The 19,936-nt window shown below is 38.8% G+C and overlaps 1 non-coding gene across 1 annotated transcript; it reads left to right on the forward strand.

Annotated features, from left to right (window-relative positions):
• Window positions 1-6,026: 6,026 nt before the first annotated feature.
• Window positions 6,027-6,128, forward strand: LOC149248840 (U6 spliceosomal RNA). The gene has a single exon (XR_016267607.1). It is a non-coding gene; the product is annotated as a U6 spliceosomal RNA (small nuclear RNA).
• The last annotated feature ends 13,808 nt before the right edge of the window (window positions 6,129-19,936 follow it).

Genomic DNA, 19,936 nt, shown 5'->3' on the forward strand with positions numbered 1-19,936 from the left:
TGATTTATCTTCTTCTTGTTCATATTGTTTTCATCAATCTATTGGCTTCCGTTGGTTGAAAGTAGAAGTATATTATTGGCTTTTATTTTAGTACATTGCATGATCTTGTGAACCTACAGGGAATTCTACATGGTATCATAGCTAGATTTGTAGAAATTTTCTACATGGTATCAGAGCCAGATTTTTTGGGCCACAAATTTGCAGAGAAGATCTGAAATTTTGTGTACAACATTTTCAGAAAAAATAGTAGATCTGAACTCCTTGTGAAAAAATACCGAAATTCAAAAAGAAATCAGCTGAATCGGAGTTTAGTTGAGGGAGATATTTTTCATTTAAACTCAGCTCTTTTTCCAGCAAATTTCATGATGGCGGGACATATGAAACATATTGGTGTGCTAGCCAAGAACCTCTATGGGCTTGAGGTACAAGATGCATGCAAAGCATTGAGGAGCAAGGAAAAGGTTAGAGACTTGGTGGTTGAGAGGGAGAGTAAATTACTTCTCAACATGCAACCCCAGAAGAAGCCTCAGAAGCAGCTTCAGGAAGTTGTGGAGCAGCCACAACTAGAGAAGTTGAGAGAAGACTGAGTGAAGGCATCCACTCATGTGGAGACCTAAGTAGGGGGGAGTTTCGAGATAAGTGAGTTGAGGGATCACATGCAGCAGTACCTTCAGGTGTGAGGTGGGGTGATGTGAAGTGATAGTCCCAAGAGGGCTTAAATTAGGCAGAATCCATTGAGAGGTTTTAGATCATGGATCATACCTTGCTACGGGAGCCCAAAGTACATAGTAGAGGGAGGAATCAGTGGGATTGATGCAGTCAGATATCAGAGTGACAGAGGCTAGAGAAGTCATATATTGAAGAGTGCAAAGAAGGGTTGACAATAGTGAACAAGGACAGAGTGAACAAAAGCGCAGAGTTTTCAGTTGACAGAGGTAATAACAGTCAGAGACTTTGATGACAAATGCATCATACTGATTCAGGTTGGATGTTTTTTTTATTTCTGGAGATGTTGTAGAAACAACACTAGAGCGAAGTGTTGCATGCAGAACATTCCAAAGTTTCACGATTGAGATTGAGTTGAATTCCTTTCTTGTTTAGAGGGAGTGTTGAAAATATCAACAAGAAATGTTAAAAATAGAATCCAGAAATTGCAATTTAATTTGTCCTTGAATTAAATTGCAAATTAAAATTGTAATTATTTTCTCATAGCAACTTGTAATAGTTAACTAAGTTAATTTGACTTAGTTAACTTAGGAATTTTGAGTTGAAGTATTTTCGAAGTCATGTATATGTTCTCCCTAAGTTTTAGGGTTCCAGAATGAGTTTATTTATGAGTTGTAATTAGATAACTCAAGTTACTGAGTTATGGTCAATTAAATTAGTTCTAACTGTTTATGGTGCTATTAGAGGATTAAGAGTCAGTTGGTGCACTGGTGCATCCACAAGTGTTACTCCGGTTAACTGAAGATTCCCTCATTAGAAACTCATGCATGTTAGTTCAAAGAAAGACCCAGTTGAGATTAGAGTCTAGGGATAGTATACTATCAGTTGTATGATTTACTAAGTTGTAAATATCATGCATGCAATCATAGAAGGACCTAATTTTGGATTGCGCAGTTATGGATAAGGAATTTCACTTTAAATACGATCTCATTCTCAGGAATTGTGCAAATAAGTAGAAGCTTGGAGTATTGAAAATTTGGCTAAGTATTGGCCAAAAGAAGTTATCATGTGGATTTGTCAGAGGAAAGGAAGTCATTAAAAAACATGGAGATCAAGTTAGGGTAGGAATTTTGCAACGCTCATTTCTACTTTCTTGAATGATGAATACTTGGAAAATTTATCCAAAAAAAAGGGTATTAGGAAAACCATATAAATTGGGGAAGACATAAGCCCTAAATTTACAACTCAACACTGTAACAAATAGTTACTTGAATATAATATTGAAATCATGTTAGGAAGAGAAATTTTTTGAAAGCAAAAAAAACAATATTAATTTTAAGCTCAAAATACAAAAACCCTAAAGGTGTCTAAAATTATTTTCTTAGGAGAACATACTTAAACCCACCCTTCTTCATCAGAGTGGAAACAGATTCCCTCTCGTGGACTCTAAGTAGTGTGAAATCCTTAATAGGAGAACCCTGACCGCATTGATTGGGAACCTATTATAGTATAGAAAGAATCATTAGATAAAGATAACATATTAAGGAGTAAAAGGTCAAACAAAGAAGCCAACGAAATGGATCATAGAAAATTAGCAAGGGGGAATTCATCTTTACCTATGGAAGCAAGTCGTTAATATTTATTACCAAGAAATCAACAAAGGTGTAGTAAATAACCCTGCAATATTGGGAAAGGACTAGTCATATAGCTCTTGCAAACCAATAAAAATTAAGATAGATAATAAAAAAAATAAAATTAAAAATAGTTCTGAAAGCCCCAAAGGTTTGCAAGTGCATTAAGTGAAGAACCTTAAAATACATGAGAACCATACCTCTAGATCTTACGCAATCTTGTTGTATTGAAACCCTCCTAGCTTAAGGTTATGATACACACACAAAAAAAAGGGTGAAACTGTCTTAGTAATTTCTAGAGTTGCAAAGTCGCTCGAGCAAGAAAGGAGGAGAAAAATGAGATGGAGGGGGGGGGGGGGGGGGGGGGGGGGGGGGGGGCGGTGGGGTGTGGTGGGTGGGGGGGGGCACGATGAAGATGGTAGCTACCAAAACTAACTGGAATTCATCACCATCATTGATGTTAACCCCAATATGATGAATGTCAGATCTTCTAACAACTCAAGAAGACCGTCTATGAAACACATAATGTGAGGTAGACATCCTGAAGGTGATAGCTTAGGCATCTAGAGAGTTTGATTAATATGAATTGTGCAATCGATTAAGGGTTGGTGGAGCCAACATACTCTCTGAACTTTTGTGTTATCATATCCTCGCACCAAAAATTATGTATATATAAAACACGTTAGGTTAATATAAACATTACAGTCAATGTATTCCATATGGGCCTAAGATATAGTAACCCCACATGATAAAATATAAGAGTAAAGCATTCATACAATAAGTCATAAAGGGAGCATCATGGAGGGATCACTATTGTAACCTTTATTTAAAATAAGTAATCTACAATTAGAGCCAATTAATTAATGATTATATCGTACATTTATATGTCAGGTAAGTTAAATAATAAAAAATTAAGGTGTTAATCGAGAGACATTACAACCACATTTATTAATATAATTGTGCTAATTACTAGTGAAACCATACAAATTAAATGGTTGGTCGATAAACATGAAAACACTTACTTCAAAATACATGTCATGTTGCTAAAGTTAAAAGAAACCAAGAAAATTAACTGAATTATAACTTTATTTTCAATTTTTATTATTAATATTATTAATGTAAGAAGAATTAATATATAAATTAAACATATATTCATTTCAAAAAACATGTAAGTTTGGAGATTTGCCCCACTTTAGCATGGCTATTCTTATTATGTAAATAGGTTTTGTTACCATAGGCCAATACCATGACTTATCAATACCACATACCCAAAAAGTCATAATTCAATTACCATATGGCACTTATTCATATGACATTTTTTTTAATTCATCAATTTAATTAAAAGCACAAAAAAGACATAATTACTTTGAAGATAAATATCAACTTTTGATTTTTAAATATTACTGAGAATATTATAGAATATTATGTGGAAATTAAATCCTTACTATCCATTTAATAATTATTGATAATTAAATTAATTAGTTCTTTTACCTCAATTGAATCATAATCAAACAATAGTGTGTTTGTGGATTAGCATGTTGTAAAATATAAGTTTCTTTTGCTCCAGTATTGATCGAGTGTAATGTTTCATACTATTTTTATTTTACTTGGCATTACAAGTCAAACAAGAAGAACTATATGACATCTCGTTGGAGGAGGAATAAGAAACTAGAGTTTCTAAAGGAGGAATAAGCAATTTGGAAAAGATATGAGCCTAACAAAAGAGGAGGAGATGGGAAAAGCTATGAAAACCCTTGTGCGGTTAGGGTTTTTCCCTAGTTGACCAACCTATGCTTAGATCATGTGGATTTCTTTGCAGATCTATGTGGCACTCTTATCAATGGTGAATCTCATGAATTTAGCCATGAAGATAGTTTCTTTTGCATGAATGGTTTCTTGAAAAGCAAGCTCTTATGTGGTGTCATATAGTTCCATTTTGAAATTCGGATATGTCTCTCAATAATTCAAGAAGTTCCCTTAATGTTTCTTTGGATGAGAAAGCTTTCATCTATGATAAGCTTTTTTCGGAGCAAGGTTTAGTTTGCAAGCTTAAGGGATTTTGGATGCAGCCGATGGATTTGCATAAATATATCTCTGAGACATAGAAACCTCATTTAATGGATGATCTAAAAATTTATCCCATGGCTTAGGGTTTTTTCATTGTTGTTTTCAACAATATTGAGGACAAGAAGGTCATTTGCAAATCTAGGCCATAGTTTTGGGGTAGTGTCGGTCTCTTCATACAACCCTGGCCTCCCACCTTTGATCTGGTAATAACATCAATCTCCACAAATATAACTTGGGAAAGGCTTACCTTGCATCTTTGGAATGTCCAATTTGGTTAATGATTACCTTGCATCTTTGAAATCTCCAATCATTATCCTCTATTGGGAATGATCTTGGAATTTTTGTTGCCGTAACCCAAATACAGGAAATTATTATAAAACTACTTTATGCTCGAATTTGTGTGGAAATGGAATTCAATAAGGGTTTTCCCATTGAGATCAAATTGATGGCCCCAAATTATGTTTAGGTCCAAACGCTCAACTAAAATGTTTCATTTTGGTGTAAAGCATGCTATGAAATGGGGCATGTAATAAAAAACTAACCCAAAACGTTAGAGAAACAACAATTGGAAAAATTATCAAAGGTATAAATGGTAGAAAGGAACTCGGGGCGATCATTATGTGATATACAAAGAGAAAGAGGTTGAGGATAAGAAAGAACCAAAAGATAAACTGGAAATTGATTCTCCCAAAGAAAATGCATCAAAGGCAACAAAAGTCAATAAGGAAAATTTGCGTGCAAGAGAGGATTCATTAGGCTCAGCAAAAGTGAGAAAACAACAAACCCTCATGGAAAATGGATCCCCTCTCAAAACCACAAGGAATAATGTCGAAAAGAAAACTTATTGAGCAAATCAAGTAAATGACGAAGACTTCAAGAACAACAACATGAACTTATTGAAGAATGGCCCATCAAAATCTACAGAAAACATGGGTTGGTCTCAAGTCAGGAAGAAAGAAAAATTATTTCTCAAATAAAAATAAGAAGTCGAACTAAATCAAAACAAAATTATGGACTCGAGTTAGCAAGACAAAATTATGGACTCAAGTCAGCAAGACATGATTTTTCTAAGAAAAAAAGAGGTCAGACTAAATCAAAATAAAAATAGTGAATAATGGAATGTAAACGTCTTTATATACTAAGGATTTTTTGGAAAAAATTTAGTTGAAAAGAAATTCAAATTTTCGTATCATAAGAAATAAGAACTCTATTCTAAAATAAAAACATTTATTAACCTAATTAAATGTGTTTTCTTTTTAGTTATCCATAATTGGTTTGGAGTGATGAGACAAAAATAAAAAATAAAAAACAAATAATTAAATTCTCTCCACCTCTCCCAAAAAAAAAGGTCGTTATAACATTTTTGCTACCATGATCCTACTCCTAAATCCTACCGTGAGTGAATTCTTCCACTTAAAACAATCCACTGTTCAAAATATGAGGCCCCACTTCACTTTAAATATTTCCTTATTTTCCTTTCCCCAACAACGGTCCTTGCATTTCTTCTTCTGTTCAGTTGCTTCGTTGAAATAGGACAAAGGGAGAGTGACGAGTTGCTTGTACCCCATTGACCACTTTGTTCTCACCAATTTCCTCCTAAGAGCTCTTAGCATGGTCACCTAAGAGCTTTCAGCATTGTGACTATTTACGGTTTTAAACAGAGCTTCAGAGTTGCAATGGATAAAATTTGAACGATACAGAGAAGATTAGCATGATTCTTCCGCAAGGATGACAACCACAAATCGAGAAATGGTCCAAATTTTCGTATAAAAAGAGAGAGCTGCACAATGACGAGAACCATGCAGAGGTTCAGTCATGTATCAGGATACTGAAACGGCGCTTATGGGCTACATCAGGTATTCCAAAAAATTGAAACACTTAATATGGGATGAACCCACAACAAAGTAAAAATGAAATATAACGTGCAATAAGATACGTTGAATGTCCTCAGAAATCTTGTAACCAAATCTACTACCTGTCCAGGGGTAAACCACTGAACTGAAAGCCTATCCATGCCCAGTGTGCCATGCCTGTCAAAAGCTTGTGATCATGACCTTCCAAAATATATGACACCATACGGTTTTTAAAAGGTAACCTGATCCAGATTCCATTCCTGGGCTGTTATGTGCTTTTTAGCTGGTAATCTGAATCATTCTTTGAGGTCCAGTAGAGGATATATTTCTTAATCTACGTTGATTATGTTTGGAATCTATATTACAGAAGGATTACTGAAATCTGAGTAATGTTTTAAAAGTATGGTTCGAAATTTATATTCGATGTTTAATTATTAATATGTCGATACAGCTCAGTATAGAGAGATGATATTATAAGAAAATTAAGTTATTATAAGAAGGTCATCAATCCCACTCTAGAAGATCAAAAGTATCTCTCTATTTTAACTAGCTCAAAGAAGAAAATTAATATAGCAAAGATTAGAACGAATTCTCATGAGCTCCATAGTGAAACAGGTCGTTGGGCAGTTCCTAAAACGCCATGGATGGAAAGGATCTGCCATATATGTAAGAATAGGAACATCGAGGATGAAAACCACTTCCTCTTAGAGTGCCCCGCGTATAACCACATTAGATCTCAGTTTCACAATCTTTGTTACAACACTGACCTTCCTAGCCTTTTACAATGTCAAAATTATAGTGAGCTCGGGAAGCTTCTCTCCAAGCTTTTTGAGCATAGGAATAAAATCTTAAATCAAAATAGATAATTTGTTTCTTTAGGTCCGATAGACCATTATTTGGTCTCAGCGGACGTTAACCACCACCATCATCATCATCTTTAAAAATTATAATTATAATTATATATATATATATATATATATAAGAAATTAAAGATAATAGATCAAATAGTTATTTTCATATAAAGTTTATATAAATTAATTGAAAGTAAAATAAAATTTACAATTAGTTATATATTATAATTTGGAGTAGTATAATTATACAATTGATACGGTATTTAATTTTTTTATATTTATTATAAAATAATATTTTAATGTCGATGGTAAATAAAATATTTCAATATTCATATTAAGTAACATAAATTTATTCAATTTTACATAGAAAAATTTTAGTGTGGATAAGTATAATTCATGTTGTGTGGAATTTATATTGATATTACAATTTAATGTGAAGAAGAAGTACAATTCGTGTTATGTGGAATTCACATGTGGTATATGTTAACTATAAATTAAATATTTAAATAATATGAAAAAATAAAATAAATAGAAGTACATTTTTTCTCATATTTTCAATTTCCATTATGAGTGAGACGTGTAATTTATTCAATTCTTAATAAATAGCAAGAGAAAGTTTTCTTATTTTATTGACAGTGCTTCCTAGTTCAATATATGAATGTATAAAGGATATTTGTAATTCTTTCAATGTTTAATATAGAGTTGGCATTTAACAATTAAAAATATTGATAACAAAAATAATTAGTTGTGTGCCTGTGTGTGTGAAGAGAGATTTCCAATAATATATTAATAATATAAAAATATTTCAATCTGAACAATGAGATTGTAAATAAAATAGTTTTATAGTCATATTGAGTAAAATATTTCAATGTCAATTATGTATATGATAAAAAAAATGAAAAAAAAAAATAGTTAAAGCATTTTATTAATGTGTTGCTCAAAATGAAGGAGATGTATAATCCTTTCCATGCTCAGCATGGAGTTGACACATGGTGTGTGTGTAAAACCAACATAGAGCCATGTTAATCATGGAGTTCTCGAATACAAAGAGGGATTAAAACTCTAGAGATGAAAACATTTTTTAAGTGTTTCACTTTAAAAGAATCTATGCTAATATAATTTTAATGAGTTTTATCCCTCTTAGCGCTTGAAAAATATGAAATTAACAGTGATTTTTGTTTGTATATTTTTAAAGAGTTTTCTTTGAAATAAAATTTTATTGAGTATTTTGAGATTATTTTGTTTTGAATTTATTAATACATTGAAAAATACATTCCATATTAAGAAATAGTTTATTAAGAATTATCATTATAAAAGTAAATATGAAAAATTAAAAAAAATAAATTTCTATGAATATATTTATTTTATAAAAAAAATATTTCAAATTTCAAATTAAATTAAAGTTATTTAATTTTGTGTGATGGCCATCTGGGTGCAGCGGGTCATTGCTGAGAACAATTACATTTTCTCTAACTATTCTCCCCCGATTGGAGTGTGTGCTCGAGGCAGGAGGGGACAACAGACAGTTATGGTAGTTATGAAGTTTAATGGCAGGGTACCACCCACTGCCCCCCACACGCTGATTGTCACGCCCCCAATTCTCTTTTCATTAAATTGGCTAGGTGCGGCACCGCATAAGTAATTAACATCTTTCATTGTTAACTTACTTTACGAACTACACCTTAACATTCATCATTAAATCATGAATAACATATTAATGTGCGGAAACCATTAATATAAGAACATCATAGAACAACAGCATATACACATTCATATGCAAGAGAATTCTTTTATTATATATATGAAGAATTTTTATAGGTGACCGGGAGCTTGGCTCCACTAGCGTTTTACCCAAGTCGGGCACCCACCTGTGCACAACTGCACGGTGGTCTCACCCTTCAACTGAATATACAACCGAGTTTTATTGCCAAGCCGGGCGGGCGCCGTGCATGACCCACCGCCCAACTTACAACCTCAACCTCCGTTTAAGACTTGGCGGGTGGGCGCTCTTACACGCCTTCCACCCACACTACGACTGAACCATAACCTCGTGCCAAGACTCGTGTAGCTTGCTCGGCGGGCGGGCGCATTAGCGCTGCCCTTGCTGCGGCTCTACTCCTTTCTGCGCACCTTTTCCTTGTTCGATCAAGCCAAGTGTGATGATCAAAATAACATCCTCGTCGCATAGTTTATATGCTGTCTATCATGGAGGTCATGCCCTCGGCCAACCCTCCATACTCCATCCAACAACGCGCGTTTGTAACACTCCAACGTCTTATGTAAGGTCGGCCCACCCATGGCGCGGGATCGCCCACCCAACTCATCCATCTTTTGCGTTTGCCCATGGTCGGCCAACATGACAAGCCCTCCAACTCGCCATGTAAATGACGGAGCACCAACTCATCCTCATAGATATGTTACGCCCTTGGTCACCCCTCGCGCTGTTTTATTCCTTTGTCAATTTCACGTAGCGGGTGGAGTGTGCGCCCGGTTGCTTATCAACCATAGGGCGTTACATCCTCCCCCACTCAAAATCATTGTTGCCCTCAAAAATCCCGACTGGCTTAGTATCTTACGTTCATACTTCGCAATCTTCTTCTTCCATCTCCAAAGCGAGTCCTCTGATTCCCAGCTCTCCTCCTCCGGTGCATTCATCCATCTGACAGGATACTCCCATTTCATGTGGCAACCAATCCCTGTAGTTCTGTAGCTTAGAATCTTATTCAACTCCAGTCTTGGCTTGTCCACAATCCCGACTGGTCCTCTCGGCGGTTAAGCTCTCTCTGGATGATCAGCATCAAGTCTGCATCTCTCCAACTGACTCACGTGAAAAACTGGATGCTTCATGTGCATATGGTGCGGAAGCTCTAGCTCATAAGCAACTTCCCCCACTCTCTTCTTCACTCAGAATGGTCCCTCATACTTTTGTGTCAGTTTTCTCATAGTCCCCTTGGCTGGCTGAAACTGCTCCCCGGTAATCTTGAGAAACACCATATCTCCCACACTGAAGTGCGCATCCAGTCTTCCTCGATCAGCCCATTTCTTCATTCTCCTTGCAGCTTCGTGTAAGCACAACCGTGCCAACTCCAATGCCTCATCCCAAGCCTTCATGAACTTCTTCGCATGAGGACTCCTCATAAAACCTCCTGTTACTACAGTATGCGGTGCAACCGACATCTGTCCATTCACCAACTCAAATGGACTATACCTTGTCACAGAACTCTTTTGAATATTGTAGCTAAACTGAGCAATATCCAAGAGTTCAGGCCAATTCTTCTGATCAGCCATCACATAATGTCTCAAGTAGTCCTCCAGCAATGCGTTGATCCTCTCGGTCTGCCCATCTGTCTGCGGATGGTAACTCAAACTCATCAACAATTATGTCCTGACTAACTTAAACAATGTGGTCCAAAATCTGCCTATAAAACATGGATCTCTATCTCACACGATGCTTAATGGCATCCCCCAATACTTCACTATGTTCTTAAAGAACAACTCTGCAGTCCGCTTGGCTCCACACGGCATCTTTGTTGGAACAAAGACAACATACTTGGGAAAATGATCAACCACGACCATTATCCCATTATACCCCTGAACTTGTGGCAACTGAGTGATGAAGTTTATTGAGACACTCATCCATGGTCTCTCAGGAATCGGTAAAGGCTGCAACAGACCTCCTTGCCTCTGAGTATCCGATTTGCCTTGCTGACAAATGATGCACGTATGTACATACTCCTCTACATCCTCTCGCATCTTCTCCCAAAAGAATCCTCTCTCCAATAATGCTAAAGAACAATGCATCCCTGGGTGGCCAGCCCATGGCGAGTCATGGCACTCCTTCAAAAGGTGCCTCCTGAGCCCAAATGACTTTGGAACATAGAGTCGGTTTCCAAATAACAAGAACCCGTCCCACAGAAAGAACTTTTGTGTCTTCCCCTCCTTTATCTGCTTCACTATATTCTGCGCCAAAGTATCAATTTCAATACTTTCCTTGAGCTTATTTTGCATCTCCTCTGACATCTACATTCGACTCCTACTCCTTTCTGCCCGGTCTTCTCCGTCCAATGTTGTAAGTTGTCCCTTCCTGGTAAGGGCATCTGCTACCGCATTGTGCCTTCCCAGTCTATACTCAATAGTCATCTCGAATTCTGCCAAGAAGTCCTGCCAACGAGCTTGCTTCGCAGAAAGCTTCGGTTGTGATGCAAAATAACTTGCTGCAACGTTGTCAGTCTTGAAAACAAAAGGCTTCCCAATCAGGTAATGCCTCCATACATGAAGACAGTGAATGATTGCAGTCATCTCCTTCTCATGAACCAGATACCTTCATTCTCTAGCCTGCAACTTCTGACTCTCGTACACCAATGGATGCCCATCCTGCATAAGAACCCCTCTTATGGAAAAATCCGAAGCATCAGTGTGTACCTCAAACGGTCTCTCGAAGTCAGGCAACTTCAGTATCGGTGCTATAACCATCCTCCTCTTCAAGTCATCAAATTCCTTCTGACATTTATCCATCCAATTCCATCTCTTGTCTTTCTTCAATAGGTCTCTCAGTGATGATGTCACCTTGGAGTACCCCTCTACAAACTTTTGTTGGTAGTTGGTCATGCCCAAAAACACCCTCATCTCATGGACATTCTTCGGTTCAACCCAATCCTTGATCGCCTTCACTCTGTGTTGAGCCTCAAACCTGCACCTTCCTATACACCCTCTCGGCCTTCCTTTTCCACTTATTTCATCCACCCAGCTGTTAAATCATTGCATTGTAGTTTAAAAAGAGCTTTTTACATGGTTTTCTGACTATGCTTATGACTGTTGTTTGGTTTAGTTTTTTGTTCATGAAGCTGCGGAAACTTGTCTGTTTCCGCAGCCAGCACAGGATTCCGCAGCTATTTTGTTAAAAGCTATGCTACAGGTGTCCTATGAAGAAACGAGCCACATGGGTAAGCTCCAGGTGACGGATACATGGAACGTGTCCCTTCAAATCAGCCAAATCATCCATAGAAGGTCACGGTCAACGAAGGTCAAAGGCAAAGCCAATCAAGGAGTTCAGCGGTGGCACGTCTCTATTTTGAGCATGTGAGCGTTTACGTGGCACAGTCCTCAAGCTCACGAAGACACCGGCACACCTGGGAATCATTCCCGTAACTTGAATTCAACAGTTACCACTCCGGAGATTTAATAGACATGATGACAGTTACGCTAGATCTCGGCTGAAGGGATCTACGTGTCTTTGGCAACACAGTCAATAGCGTAGGAGTTAGTTAGTTAGTTTCAGCATTTTGTCATTATAAATAACGCGTCGATGAACGTTGTAAAGAAGCTTTTTTTTGGATATGTAAATTCTGAACTGTTGTGTTATCACCCCACTGTTTATATATGTTGTTGTTTTAATATATGAGAAGACTTTTCTGAGTTTATTCGTGTGACTACTTGTTGACCGGCTGAAGTGGCGGAGGGCCCCTGCGCGCTGAATCCTTGTAAAGTTGTCATTTGGTTTTATTATGTTCTTGTATCATTAGCTTGTACATAACACACTGTTTGATGTTTCTTAACTCACTGTTGTTTATATTTTCACCTCTGTTTTCTTATAACTGTCAACTGATCAGTGCTTTTCTGCAGGTTTTCTTAGGCAGCCCCGGAAAATTTTCATCTTTTTGATAACTATTGACATATGAGCTCATCTTGTCCTTCCTGCTAACTTTCATTTTCTGAAGTTTAGTTTCAGTACTGTCTTTTCAAGATTGTGATTTGCTTTTTTTTTTTTTTGTTATTTAGATATCATACTGCTCATCAATTTATGGTTTCTTCCTATAGTGAAGTGACTCTATTAGCAAGAAATCAGAATATTACTAACTGTAGTGTGATTTAGTTATCATATTGCTTAAACTTATTCATCATTGCTTCCCACAAGGTAGATTGAGCTGAAGGGTAAAGGATCAGAAGAGTTGAAGTAGTCTGATTAGTTTCCTTTCTGCAATTTAATTTCTTGCAATTTAGTTATCATATTGCTTAAACTTATTCATGGTTGCTTCCCACAAGGTAGATTGAGCTGAAGGGTAAAGGACCAGAAGAGTTAAAGTAGTGTGACTAGTTTCTTTTATGCAATTTAATTTCTTTCCATTTAGATAGCATATTGCTTGACTTATTCATGATTACTTCCCACAAGGTAGATTGAGCTGAAGGGTAAAGGATCTGAAGAGTTTAAGTAGTTTGAATTAGTTGCTTTGCTTTTGGTTTGAGTTACTTTAAGTTCAGTTTTTACTTTCTTTTCATTCAGCAGCAAGGATACTGGGCCATTGCCATTAGTTCACTGTTTGATGCATTTACTTTCTCTTAAGAATTGATTTCAGTTTAGTTGTTATAAAGCTTTCTTCTTGAGCACTTTCAAGTTTGAGAAAATCACTGTAGAAACCACCATCACCATCCATACTCCATACTTCACTTTCATTTTCACCATCAGACATTAGGGAAAGATAAATCCAAAAACAAACTAAAAAAACTCAAAAACGACAAAAGATTAAGGAAATGGTTATCTAGTACATATAGTACACTTCACTTCGTCAGTTTACGAACCCCGGATTGACATTTTAAATAGCAATTTAGATCACACTAAATTGACCAAACACTCTGCTCGGCTCCATCCGTATGTACCCTTGACCAACAATATGCCCAAGGAACGAAATCTTGGTCTAAGTGAACACACACTTAGACTTCTTCAAGAACAACCGATTTGCCCTTAGTGCCTCGAACACCATCGCCAAGTGCCTCTTATGATCCTCCATGTTGTCACTGAACACCACTATATCGTCCAAGTATACTACTACGAACGAATCCAAGTATGGTCGTAGGACATCATTCATCAAAGTGCAAAACGTAGTAGGAGCATTACACAACCCGAATGGCATAACAAGGAACTCAAAACTACCATACCTTGTTACTATCGCAGTCTTCTTCTCATCTCCTTCAGCTATTCACACCTGATAATACCCATGCCTCAAGTCCAGCTTGGAAAACACTTGGGCTTTCGCAAGCTTGTCAAAGCAATCAGTAGCCAATGGTAAAGGATACTTGTTCCTTACCATCTGCTTGTTCAATGCACGGTAATCACAGCACATCCGTAGCTCATTCGAATACTTCTTCTACTGGAACAATACCAGAGCTCCATAAGGGGACCTTGAAGGTCTGATGAAACCTACATCAGCTAACTCCTTTAGCTATCGTTTCAATTCCTCCAACTCAGGCCCTGAAAACCGATAAGGTGCTTTAGCCGGGGGTTGCTTTCCTGGCTCAAGCTCAATGCTATGGTCCACTACACGCCTTGGTGGAAGTTTCTTTGGTAGCTCATCAGGCATCAAATCCACATATTTGGTTAGCACCTCAGAAATCTCGGCTGGAACAGGCATCCCCACTCCATCACCTTCGACTCCCTTGAACATCACCACATATGTCTCCATATCTGACTCCTTCATAGCCTTCTCCAAACTTAGTGTAGAAACATGCTACACCTTGACTTCCCTCCTTTGCCTATGAGTGGGCAAAGTCCAAGTTTGTGATTGTCCAAACAGCACCACCTCATCATAGAAGGGGACAACAATATCCATGTTTCCCTTCAAGAAATCCTGTCCAAGTATCATATCAAAGTCGTTCATCTCCATCACTATGAAGTCCAAATGACCCTTCCAGTTTTTTATCTGCATAGGCAATTCGTGTGCAAAACCCACCACTTTGGCTCTAGAGTTCACTACCTTGACTTCCACATTCGATGGGAAGATCATCAGTCCAAGCTCTTTTGCTAACCATGTCGTTATGAAGTTATGAGTGGCCCCCGTGTCCACTAGAGCTTGAATGGTCTTGCCATGAACCATCAAGTCCACGAAACCCAGACTGTTAATCCATGATTTCTCCATAACGTTTCCCTGCATAAATGTCTGTTCTCTGCATTCATCAAGCAATGGCTTCACCACCTGTGAACCTGCTCTGATACCACCTGTCACACCCCCAATTCTTTTTTCGTTAAATTGGTCGGGTGCGGCACCGCCTAAGTAATTAACATCTTTCATTGTTAACTTACTTTATGAACTACGCCTTAACATTCATCATTAAATCATGAATAACATATTAATGTGTGAAAACCATTAATATAAGAACATCATATAACAGTAGCATAAACACATTCATATGCAAGAGAATTATTTTATTATATATATGAATAATTTTTACGAGTGACCGGGAGCTTGGATCCACCGGCATTTTACCCAAGTCGGGTGCCCACCCGTGCACGACCGCATAGTGGTCTCACCCTTCAACCGAATATACAACCGAGTTTTATTGCCAAGCTGGGTGGGCGCGCCCGTTCACGACCCACCGCCCAACTTACAACCTGAACCTCCGTTTAAGACTTGGTGGGTGGGTGCTCTTACACGCCTTCCACCCACACTACAACCAAACCATAACCTCGTGTCAAGACTCATGTAGCTTGCCCGACGGGCGGGCGCATTAGCACTGCCCTTGCTGTGGCTCTACTCCTTTCTACACACCTTTTCCTTGTTCGATCGAGCCAAGTGCGATGATCAAAATGACATCCGCATCGCATAGTTTATATGCTGCCTATCGTGGAGGTCGTGCCCTCGGCTGACCCTCCATACTCCATCCAACCATGCATGTTTGCAACACTCCAACGTCTCATGTGTGGTCGACCCGCCCATGGCACGGGACCACCCACCCAACTCGTCCATCATTTGTGTTTGCCCACAGTCAGCCAACATGACGAGCCCTCCAAATCGCCATATAAACGACGGAGCACCAACTCATCCTCATAGATATGTTACGCCCTTGGTCGCCCCTCGCACTATTTTATGCCTTAGTCAATTTCGTGTAGCGAGTGGAGCGCACGCCCGATTGCCTATCAACCGCAAGGCGTTACACTGATGGTGATGGGTACAGTGGCCTTCTACATGCAATCTGATAGAGGAGATGGGAGAGGTGGTAGGTATGACCAGGACGGAGGAAGAGGTTAGGTGGTGTTAGAGTCGGTCTAGTTATCTTTCCGTCAGAGATCAAAGCTCTTTTTTGCATTTCATGTTTAGGTGTCCCATCAGTTTCGATTAGTTGCATTTCGTTAGGCATGCCATAACTCTGACGGAATGGTTTGTGTTACTCATTCCCCTCATGCTTGACACTGCTGGTTCAGGTCTATTCATAAAAACAAGTCTTCAAAGGTCATGTATAGTCCTGTTTCAAATTTCTGGGTCATAACAATGGTTCTTGGTCATTAGGTCTTCGGTTGATTCAATCTTGTTTTGCAAAGTCTAAGAAGACCAGCAGGCCAGAGGGATGTCCTCGATAGGTGGTTACTTCAATAATTTTCATCATTATATAGATAAATTAGGACTTCTCTTCAAAACTTTGTTTTGAAGATAAGTCGTCATCTCATTTTTGTAAAAATCTTCCAAAATTTCAGTTCTTGAATCGTCCAAGCGTAGCCTTGGTCTCCTTTGCCAGATCATATCACAACTATCCCTGCAAAGAATTGCAAAGAAAATCATTATTTCAACCAAATTTAAGGAGGAAACCAAAAAGGTCAGAAGTCTATTAATCCTGAAAAAGTGTCAATGACAAAACATTACAAAATGGGTCATGGACCAAGCAAAAATCAAAAGGGAGTCTTTATAAAGATATTTCATGACATTTTCAACTCATTTTGCATGCCAAGAGTGAAGAACATCATTCCAAAGCAAAATTGTGAGTTTGTGAGGAAGTTGGAGCAGTTTCAGGGGTGCGTGATGCATTGGACTAGGTGCGCAGCACATTAGGGGCGTGCGGCGCATCAAGAAAAAAATCGCAGTGTAAAAATACACACACGCGGCACATCAGAGGTGCGCGGCGCATTGGGTGAGGTGCGCGGTGCACTGGGGTTTAAGCCCAAAATTTGCTTGGAAACGCATGAACTCGCCTCCTCTCTGCACAAAATTGCAGGTAGGCTCACATCCACCACTTGTGCTTGGTTTTTGAAAGATAAATGTAATGGGTTCATGATATGTTTGCCTTAGAAATCCAAGTGGAAAGCCCTCCTTGTCAATGAAATTGCTGTAGGGTTTGAATGCAAAAAATTGCTGTAAGGGTTTCAAAAACAGAGTGTAACCAAGGTTGTCATTATTTGTCCATTTCCCTTTGTTTCCCATTCCCAAATTCACCCTTATTTTTCCCCATTAATTCCCTCCTTCATCCTACACTATAATCCCTCAAATCCTATTCCCTCACCTCTATTACAAAACACATTATCCTTATCATTTCCCTTCCCTTCTCTAAGTCCCTTGTTTTTATTTCCAAATTCCTTAATTCCCTAATGTTTCCCCTTTCCTAATATTCCCTTGTGCATTTGTGTCCCCTTGGTCACAGCATTTTTAGAGCAAAAGAACAGTTTACAGGCAATTGTGCATGCAGTTTATACATCAGCATATATATTCCAGCTATCTTGTTTTCAAAGACATGTCAGAGACCGAGTCAGTCTATGAGCAGGAGTATGATAGTGATTCTACACCGGAGGTAAATGTGCCAAATGTGCCACGGAGGTATCACAAAGGTGGCAAAAGTGGTCAGCATGTCAGGGAGGAGCCTACTTCTTTGGCCCAATTGCAAGCTTGCCCACTTGCTGGGCTCGCATGCATGTTTGCAAAGCAAAAATGAAGATCCTTAAGAGGCGATTGAGCAAGGCACTAAAATGGCGGAAAAAGCCCGATCCACTTCAAATTTTGGCCGAGGCTTCATTGGCAGGGTACAATACATGATAGAGGGTCTTCACTCCGAATTTGAGCAAATTCGGACAAATTCTTGTCATTTTTGAAAATTTTGTCCTAAAAACAGGTTTTTTGGCTCAACGCGTAGCGCGCCGCGCGCGACCCATAAGATTGGGAGGTCAAAATCACAAATGGCTTGTAGTGTTGGATTTGTCATGATGAAATATACATGCTAAGATATGGCCAAAGCATTTCATCAAGTTCTGGGTGACCAAAAGGCTCAAAAACACCATGAAAATCACCTTTCTGCCACCTTTTGCACCAGCAGGAAGTACTTCTGGGAGAATGCACTTTTGGAGGGGCAAATGGACACTAAATTGGAAAATTCCACTTGGATTGGAAATTAGAAATCTAGGGCTTTCCAACAAGACAACTTGTGCTCAATTTGGATGCCGGGAAGTGCCCCAAAAACAGGTGGAAAGGCGCGCGGCACACAGGGTTTTTTGGCACAATTTTCATCTTCAGCTCAGGAACGAAGCCAGTTTGACCAGTTTTGACTTGTGATGTGATTTTTTCACTCCTCTTGATGTAATTAATGAAACATGATGTAATTTTGGCACTTTATTACTTGTTCTAGAATATTCATTCACTAAAAAGTGAAAATTAAATGAATGAATCAGTTTCCTACCTTATAGAGGCAAGTTGTTTTGATTGCCTAGATTGTAGTGCTTTGTTTAGAATTGGTTAAAACAGCTCCTAGGATGACGAGCTTGACCCCTAGAGGCAAGGGAGTGAGTTGGCTTGCCTATATTATGTATTTTCTTAGTCATTCTCATGGTTGGACTCTTGGGGAAAAGGTTTGGAGACTCTATTGTACATTTTACTTCAGCATTTTGGCAAAGGAAAGACCAGGGTTTTGCAGTACTGATTGGAATTCATGTGGCTTTATGTCTTGATGGTGTTATTCTTTCAGTACTTGTAAGTTGTTATTTGTATCATTTTCCTTTTCTCATCTTCTGCAATTGAACAAATGAAGTGTTAAGGTAGAATTCATAATCTGTAATGCTCTTCCTTTAAGTTTGTTTGATCTCCTATGTTTTCATCTGTTTAAGGAGAATTATTGAGGTTTCCTTGCTCTCCCTAGCTCCTCACCTGTCTGATCTACTCACCTCATTAGCTTTTAAGGCATCAAACAATTGCCTACCTTGCTCCAATCAGACCTATGCAGAAACTGTGTCTCATCCCCGCACCCAAAATTGCCTTTCCCTTTGATTCAACAAAAACCCCAAAAAATCACCTTTAAACCTCTGCACTTAATACCTAGCCTAAGATTAGTTACAATTTCAGTCATCTTGAGCCTCATTGATTATATTTTTCCGAGATTGACCCGGAGAGAGCCCTCTCCTGTCCTCGTAGGGCTAGCTACGAGGCTGAGCGTGGTTTGATGTTGCCTTGAGTTTTGCCTTCCTCAGCCTAGGGCAAATTCGAGTGTTAATAGGTGGCATGGAGGAGGAGGTGAGGCAGCCAAGGCAGGATGGGTGACGTGACAGAGCAAGGTAGAGTGGGAATTTGAAGGAATTCGGGACAGTGAGAATAGTATTGTTATGATTGCGAGTGGACGGATGAGCACGGGAGTAAGCTAGTGGAGCTGTCATCAACGATTTCAGCAAAGCGTTCTCAGGTATGTATCTTGGTCTTTCAAGCCCCTTACTATGGCAACTTTGTTGATTTATGGCTAAGGGTTTCAGGAGATGACATGGGAGGGAAATTAGGGGAATGGTCGAGGAGACTAGTGAAAGTTGGGAGTGATGGTGATTTGGCTTGGGTAGGAGGTGAGAGTCATCAACAATAACTAGGTTTGGGAATGAGAGGCCCCTCCTGTGAGCAGGCGAGAAGGTTAGTATCCCAATGTAGGTGGTGAGGCTGAGGCTAAGCATGAGCGACGACCAAGGGAGGGGAAGAGGAGTGAGGTAGCTCTTCTAGGAAGAGGAGTGATGCAGCAACACTCAGCAGAGGGGCAGACAAGGCACTGCAACTGGGAGTGAGAGTGACCCAGCTCGATAGGCTAGCTATGAGAGCCCTGAGCGTTAACTGGGTATGGCACCATGAAACCATTCCTGTGTGTAGTC

Source organism: Pinus tabuliformis, chromosome 7 (assembly GCF_031772625.1).
Source record: "Pinus tabuliformis cultivar Carrire ecotype Pingquan chromosome 7, CPIR1, whole genome shotgun sequence".
In the NCBI taxonomy this organism is placed as follows: domain Eukaryota; kingdom Viridiplantae; phylum Streptophyta; class Pinopsida; order Pinales; family Pinaceae; genus Pinus; species Pinus tabuliformis.